The sequence below is a fragment of the Pseudorasbora parva genome, chromosome 19 (genome assembly GCF_024679245.1).
Source record: "Pseudorasbora parva isolate DD20220531a chromosome 19, ASM2467924v1, whole genome shotgun sequence".
NCBI lineage: Eukaryota > Metazoa > Chordata > Actinopteri > Cypriniformes > Gobionidae > Pseudorasbora > Pseudorasbora parva.
The window spans coordinates 43,960,827-43,969,248 of NC_090190.1; positions in this window are offsets into that span (position 1 = coordinate 43,960,827).

Here is an 8,422-nt window from a genome sequence, read left to right on the forward strand (position 1 = left end):
AAGGTATTTATTTTCAATAAAAAAGAGAAAATATTAGAAAAGGGGAAATAAAGCGTTTAACATGTGTTTAATAATAAGTTTCTTAATAAGTTTCTCGGTTAAGGGGTACCCGCACACACACAATGGTTCCGACGCCCATTTATTTTATGCTAAATATACTACAAATACATTTATTTCTATGCACTTAATATAAATACCATGCAACTGAACTTTATGTTAACTAAAGTAAGTAAGTAATTTTGTACTTAATGTACTTTAGTTATCAGGAAATAGTGCTGAGGTCCAACTAAAGATATTCTTAAGTATGTTTGATTGTGCTAAAGTGGAACTATTGCAAGATGTACTTTAAAAATCTTGCATTTAAATTATACAGTGATCATACTATCCTTATTAATAGTGATATTAAACACTTTTTAGGCTTAACATTAAGAAATACACATTGTGCAATAAAGAAGAACTCCAAATAAAGTGTAATTATAATATTTATATCAGTAAGTCTCAAGCGATATGTCAGTAAATATATTTATGGGTTTGTAGTATAGTTTGTAGAAGACTCCGTCACGCGCCAAATTCAGAAAGTCTTTAGAAAATCCAAAGTTACCAAAACTCATAATCATGTTTATGTGCAAATACATTCTTTCTGACATGACTTGAAAACAGCGTAACTGCTGAAGCTAAACCTTGACCCCTTCTGCCTGCCCCAACGTCCTACCACTGGATGAACCCAAAGTTCATTTATGCTTGATCTATGTTTTGATGAAGCCAATGCCATCACACTCGCCAACAATCGGTTTTGCTTCCCTTTTGCTAAACAACTGAACTCGGAAAAGACAACTAGAAACTCATTGCTGCCAAACACAAGGGCCCTCATTTATCAATCTTGCGTAGAAACTGGTGTATATGTTGGCGTAAGATTATGCTTACACTCCTCTCACCGCCTGATTTATGAAGCTGTGCGCACCTCTGCAATCCAGGTGTACGCAATACTTGCCCTTGATAAATGCGGCGGCTGAAAACGATCGTCATTAGAATAACACGCCCCTATATATTCAAGTCTCCGCCTCCCCCACGCCCTCATTTTACGCCATGGACAAACAGAAGACGGCAAAGAAACGAAACTTCTCCGACGTGGAGATCGGGCGCGCTCAATCATCTCACTAGTCCACTAGTCAGGGCACTGATTAGGACATAAGTCAATGGGCTGACTCCCTGATCAGTGCCCTGACTAGTGGACTAGTGAGATGATTGAGACGTGCCCATTGAGACCATCACCAGGGAAGTGGAAAAAAATAACGAAATTGTTTTATTTGGGAGTTTAAAGAGTGGAATTAAAGGCACCCACAAAAACAAAATATGGACCCAGATTACGAGTACTGTTAATAGTGTGGGGGTTGAGAAGCGCACTCCAGCAGTTTAAAGCTGTTTGGATGATAAATTACCATCACTGCATTATTTTACAGCACGTTTTGAAACAATTAGCATTTAATTTCGTGTCACGGCATGTATTGGGGTGTACGACAGTGATGATGATGTGATCTGGAGTATATTCATTCACATTACTAATTACATGACAATTTGTAAGATTCTTCTTCTTATTATTATGATTATTATTATTAATGACGCTTGTTATTTAGAAGAAGAATGTCGTTTTTATTGATTTTATTATTATTTAAAAGAAGAAGGTCATTTTTATTATTTTGTCAGTCTGAATTATTTTAGTCCCAGTCCGTGCGCAGCTGCCGGGCCTGAAACGTCAGATAAAGCGCACAGGCTCGCGACTGGAGGAATAGCCTACATATGTCTACAAATCAAACGCTTTGGTAAAGTCACACAAAAATAAACACTAAATGTTGTTGTTGTGGTTTTTAACAGTGGGTCATATAGCATATCTTGTCAGTGAGTTTTGTGGTGTTAGGAATTGTTTTTCTGCACATTTTCACACTAACTCAAACGTGCATACACCACCTCCTGAGCTGGCGTAGGATTGGAGCGTGCCGTACGCCAACGTCCATATTTATAAATCTCAAAGTCACCGTGGGTTTGGGTGTACGCAAGGTGTACCGTGGAAATTTGGTGTACGCACTTTTGATAAATGAGGGCCAAGGTATTTCAAATCTGAGAGTGATGAAATTATTTTTAGATGAGCTTTCCAAACTAAAGGGAATGTGAGGCATAAACTGAAGCATCAAGTTTGTTTCTGCTAACAGGGGCTGTAAGGGCAGGATTTACAAAACTTTTGCCAGCGCAAATGTAACAATAAGCAATTTGCAAATAAAACGATTGAATTTGTTAAATATTGAAGTACTCCTCTGTTGACCTGTTGATCAATGAACTGTATTAGAGTTCTACGTGTTCAGTATAAAACAGTATAGACCTAGATAAAGGTTTACAGGAAATGTGTTTTGAGTATAATCATGAAGTAAGGTTTATAATTATGACCTTAACCTTTTCAATAATTTGCCCACACTTTGAATATCAGGTAGGCTATAGTTTAATGCAGTTTTTTTTTTTTCAATCTAGCACTTTCCACAATTTTGCAAGGTTTGAAAACAGCTTTTCATACATATAAAGCAGTAATTACAAACATTAATATATGTAAACATTAATATAATTATGACAAATATGGAAAACAGCATATAGTTAGTTTGAAATAGTGAAAGAAGACGTTTTATTACTTTAGTGTATTCCTAATACACTCCAGTAAAGTATACTTGGGATAGTTCCACTTTAGCACAAACAAGTGTATTCAATACAACTTTAGTTTAACTTTAGCACTGCTTCTGTACAACTAAAATGAATTAAGTACAAAATTAGTGTGACTTTAGGTTTACCAATTTATAGTGTGTCACAAATACATGTAGCTATACTATGAAGTAGTATTCTGTTTCACTAGGGTAATACTTCATTTCAATAGTAACTCTTAATTTTCAGCTATGTGCTTTGAGTTTAGTTTTTCTGATCATTTTGCCTGTGTTAATGCTAACTGCATTTTGGCACATGAAATTGTACTATTTCACCCCCATTTCCTTTAAAAAATGATAAATTGTGCACTAGTTACACAAAATACTTCCTCTCAGCATCATTTGGACAAAAATGTCCCCACTGAAACCACAGTCTTTAATCTGTTTAAAGAAGACCCTTTTTACTATTGTTAAAGTCAAAAACAAATATAAGTGAACTGCCCAAAAAGTTACAGAGGTTAAAGTTTATGAAAATTATTAATGAACATTATGAAAAAAAATGGTGTTGAAAGATGTTGATCTCTAACACTGCTAGAGTAAATTTAGAGCAAAGCCATATATTTAAACAAGTTGTGATCCAAATTTGAGGTTGATGTCACAAATATCTTTTTTCAAATGATGCTGAGAGGAAGTATTTTGTGTACCCAGTGAAAACCTTTTTTTTTTTTTTAAGGAAATGGGATTGAAATAGTAAAATTCCAGTAAAAATACGCAACTGTGCCAAAATATATGTTGTTAGCATTAACACAGGCAACATGGTCAAAATAATAATAATAAATAAATAAATAAACTGAAAAAGACAAAAATGTCCACAAGGATGCACGAGGGATAACATAAATAGGTCTCCTTTGTCCTTAATTTAACCAAGCCTCAAAACAGCTTAAGTTTTCTTTAAAAATAGTCAAATGTATCTCTTGGTTTTATTAGTGAAGTGTTCTCAATATTTTCAACACTGAACCGCAATGAAAATCTGCACACTATTTTTAATTATCACTTTTTTTTCTTTTGTGAATATTACAAGACTTATAATTCATTGTTTGCAGTTTGTAATAACAATACATTGTGAATTGTGCTGTACTGATGATGTTTCTAATGTGTCTGCTGAACAAGTAGATGTAAAACAGTTACTGAAGTGTGTGATTTATGTGTGTTGTGTGTTTATCAGCGCACAGGATGCGGGTCCGAGCGCTGCTGTTCCTGATGCTCACATCCGTCCTCATCGCGCATGCACAAGGTACACCCGTTTGTCTGCTAAATATAAGTAGGTCAAATACGTTAAGCAGAAAATGATCTTTTATACAAGATGAAATGTATTATCAAATGCATGCACAATTATCCATAACATTTTACAAATATATCTTACTATCCACATTTGTAGATCAAGAGGCTTTCAGTTTCACTGATGTCTTCTGTTTGATTCATTTGAATTGAGATTTTTGTTCCACTATTTTAGACTTAGTGCACAAATGTCTCAGAATCAAACACAACTATGCCTAAGAAAGCAGCTGCCACTTGTTGGCATTTTTCATCCCAGAATTAAAGATAGAATTACAATTTTTTTTTCTTGTGTAAAATTTCTTTACATAAAATGAATGATAACTGTAGCAGATTATTTATTGGATTGTGTATTATATTGTTACAAATTCCTTGTGTTTGTTCCTGAAGTGTTTCTTGTGCCATGATTTGTAGTCCATTGGTCCTTGATTATTCTCCCCAGGTGTGTCTCATCACCTTGTTACCTTGTTAAGCTTGTTGTCCTCTGTGTGTATATATAGCCCTTGTGTCCTGTGCTTCGTCAGTCCATGTTTTGTGTGTCTTGCATTTTCATGCTCTCTGCGTTTCCCAGTTTTAAATTAGTTTGTTGTAACGCTTTAGATTACAGCCTGGAAAGTAGGGATGAGCAGGCCATGAAGACCTCAAACAGTTAAAGCAAATGTGCCATATTTTGTGGAAGCTTCGAAACAATCTGACACCCGTCTCTACGGCGACACCTAGTGGTCATTTGCATGTGTTGATCAGAAATAACCTTAAAATGATCCTTCTGTCTGACAGCTGCATGATATTGGTTTTGTAAGCTGTAGCCTCCTCAATGTAAATATTTTTTGGTCATGAAAAAATGAAGATTAACAAAATAAATAAAGTCACAATGTGTCACATTTGTTACATAACAGTTTTATTAAAACAATATTAAGTGCTCTGCTGTTGAAGGACTTCTCTTTTTTTTTTTTTTTTTTACATATAATTTCTCCAGCCGTTGAAAAAATCCTCTCACAAAGTACACGTGTTTGCTGGCATGCACAAATATTTGTTTTGCATACAGACTTTTGGAGCGATCCTGCCACCCCAGTTCCCCACGAGTTTGCTCCGAGTCTCCACGTGCCCGCTCCTGGTGAACTCTGACTGTCCAGATGCAACCACAGAGGTTGTCCCAAAGTTTCCTGCTTGCCCAGTCATGGCCACAGAAGCCATTACTGAACATCCAGCCTGTTTTGTCTCAGCCAGAGAGGCCATTTTAATTTCTCCAGTCTCGCCTGCTCCACCATACGGATCTTCAGTCCTGGCTGCAGTGCTATGGTGGTCTTTTGCTCCGCTGTGGAGTTATCCAGTCCTATCTGCTCACCTGTGGTGATCATCTGGGGCCGCCAGCACTGCCTGCTTTACTTTGGTCATCATCTTCACTCTGCTCACTTGCTCTGCCTCTGTCTCCTGACCCTCTCCCTCTCCAACCATCCTTTCCCCTGGTCCACTTAGGTCCACCTCAGCCTGCTTTCTCCAAATTTATTTAAAATTTATTCTTTTTATCTCTGTATTTGTAACCAGCAAGCAGCCAGGTTTACATCAACACATTTCTGGGCACATTTTAGGACAATGCATAAAAATGCCGAGTGGAAACACCAAGTTGTGAATAAAATCTCAATTAATATAATCTGCCTGTCTCTCTATATAGAGGACGTCTTCACATGTAAAACTCCAGCCCTCGCAGATATCGTGTTTCTGGTGGATGGATCATGGAGTGTCGGCCGGGTTAATTTCCAAACTCTGAGGAACTTTCTGGAAAGCCTTGTCAGGGCCTTCGTGGTTGGTTCTGAACACACACGTGTTGGTGCGTCTGCAGTCTTGTGTTTTTATTTGTGTTTCTGAAGTCTGTGTTAATTGTGTGTGTGTGTGTGTGTGTGTGTGTGTGTGTGTGTGTGTGTGTGTGTGTGTGTGTGTGTGTGTGTGTGTGTGTGTGTGTGTGTGTGTGTGTTCAGGGCTGGCGCAGTACAGTGGGGATCCACGGATCGAGTGGCATCTGAACACTCACAGAACTAACGAGTCTGTGATCGACGCTGTGAGGAATCTGCCTTATAAAGGAGGAAACACACTCACAGGTACACAAACACACACACGCACACACGCACACACACGCACACACACGCACACACAAGCACACACACACACACACACACACACACACACACACACACACTTTTAATGCATCTGTGTGTTCGTGTGTGTTTTTTCCAGGTCTTGCGTTGACGTATATTTTGGAGAACAGCTTTAAACCTGAATCTGGATCCAGACCTGACGTTCCTAAAATTGTGATTCTGATCACGGATGGGAAATCTCAGGATGATGTTCTGTCTCCTGCGCAGAGACTCAGAGACGCTGAGATCGAGCTGTTTGCTATCGGTATGAGAACAGAATCAACTGTAACAGTTTCATTATATATTAGATAAGACCAACATACTACTGCACAAGTTATTTTATCTCAGATTAGCAATACACACACAGCTTAGATTGTCAGATCTGTGTGTTTTATATTTAAGTTCTCATACTCATGTAACACCCTAATCAGACAGATTTTCCCTTTACCAAGCTCTTTAGGGTGAACACACAGGTTATTTTATTTTGTCCCTCGACTAATTAATTGGACTTCCTGTTAAACTTCAACTGACAATTCTATAACCTCTTACTGATATAGGGCTCAGAAGATATTACACTCAAATAAGTAACCAACAACACCACTGCGTCTACTTAAACTACCAAATTTAAACAAGGAATTTAGTCTGTATTTTCCCAATAAACAATTAATAATAATAATAATATAATTAAATATAGAATAAAAGAAGAATGTGTAAACCAGAAGAATTACAATTTCCCAAGGGTCTCAGGAAAACGTCTCGGTTACGTATGTAACCCTCATTCCCTGAAGAAGGGAACGGACACTTTCCCTTTCAGTCGGTCACGTTCGGCGTACGTCGGACTTAGACAGACGAATTGGGATCCGTATGGAAAACGCCACAGTTCTTACCACTCCCAGCGGCCTGCAGGAGTCCCTCGGACCCGTCTCAGCGGCCTGCAGGAGTCCCTCGGACCCGTCTCAGCGGTCGGGGAATTTCCTGCAGGGAGAGTCACACTGCCATCCCACAAGACCCAATCAGTGGACTATTGGATAACGCTGGGAAAGCGTGCCCCTGGAGGCCGCTGCGGAAGCCACACTACCCCGAAAGGGGATACCATGTGGAAATTACACGTATGAACTGGCCGTAGGCAGTGCTACATACGGGAGTCCGAGGGGTGGCAGTCACTGCACTGAGACGGCAGAGCGGGCTCTGCCAAGGGAAAGACACGGGCTCACCGTAGGGAGCCGTACCGTGGAGAATACACATATGGGACCGCCGTGGGGGTCACTACATATGGAACCCAGCCTAACACAAGTTCCACACTGCATACGAGTGTTAGACCTGGCGTCAGATGCTCCGCCACATCTGACTGCCGCGGGTTGCGAAGGACTCGACTGGGTTTGCTATACTGGGGAACTCGACTGAAGCATATAAGCGCACGTATCCGTTCCATGAGAGGGAGTGGCATAGCAAACCGACACTAGAACGGGCACTTCGGTGCTACCGACTATGAGAAGTGAGTACACGGGAAGATACTGGTTCTACACGAAGGCTATAAAATCTAATCCTCTCTGCATCTGCATCTAATCCTCCTGTGGTCCCAAGGGAAACTGTTGTCCATCAGGGCAATGTATGTCCCGGGGGTTCAAAATCAGGGAGCAGACATCCTGTCGAGGCAGGGGCTGAGGCCCGGGGAGTGGCGGCTCCACCCCGAAGTGGTGGAGGCCATATGCGAGAGGTTCGGCCCAGTGGAAGTGGATCTGTTTGCGTCTCGAGAGACGTCCCACTGTCCACTGTGGTTCTCCCTCACGCATCCAGCCCCGTTGGGGTTGGATGCCATGGTGCAGACGTGGCCGAGGCTGCGTCTGTACGCATTTCCCCCGATTGCTCTGCTCCCGGGAGTCCTGGAGAGGGTCCGTCGGCAGGGGGTCAGTCTACTTCTGGTAGCACCCTGTTGGCCGACGCGAGTTTGGTTCTTAGATATCATAGCCCTGCTGGCAGGTCATCCATGGCAGATTCCTCTGAGGAGGGATCTCCTGTCTCAGGCGGCGGGGACGATATTCCACCCCCGGCCGGAGATTTGGAACCTTTGGGTCTGGCCCCTGAGGGGGCCAGGTACCTAGAGGCTGGCCTGTCGGCAGAGGTGGTAGAGACCTTACTCAGCTCCAGGGCTCCGTCCACAAGGAGACTGTACAGCCTCAAGTGGAATGTATTTTCCACTTGGTGTAGGGGGCGTGAGGTGGACCCAGTTAACTGCCCAGTGGCTTCAGTGCTGGAGTTCCTCCAAGATCGCTT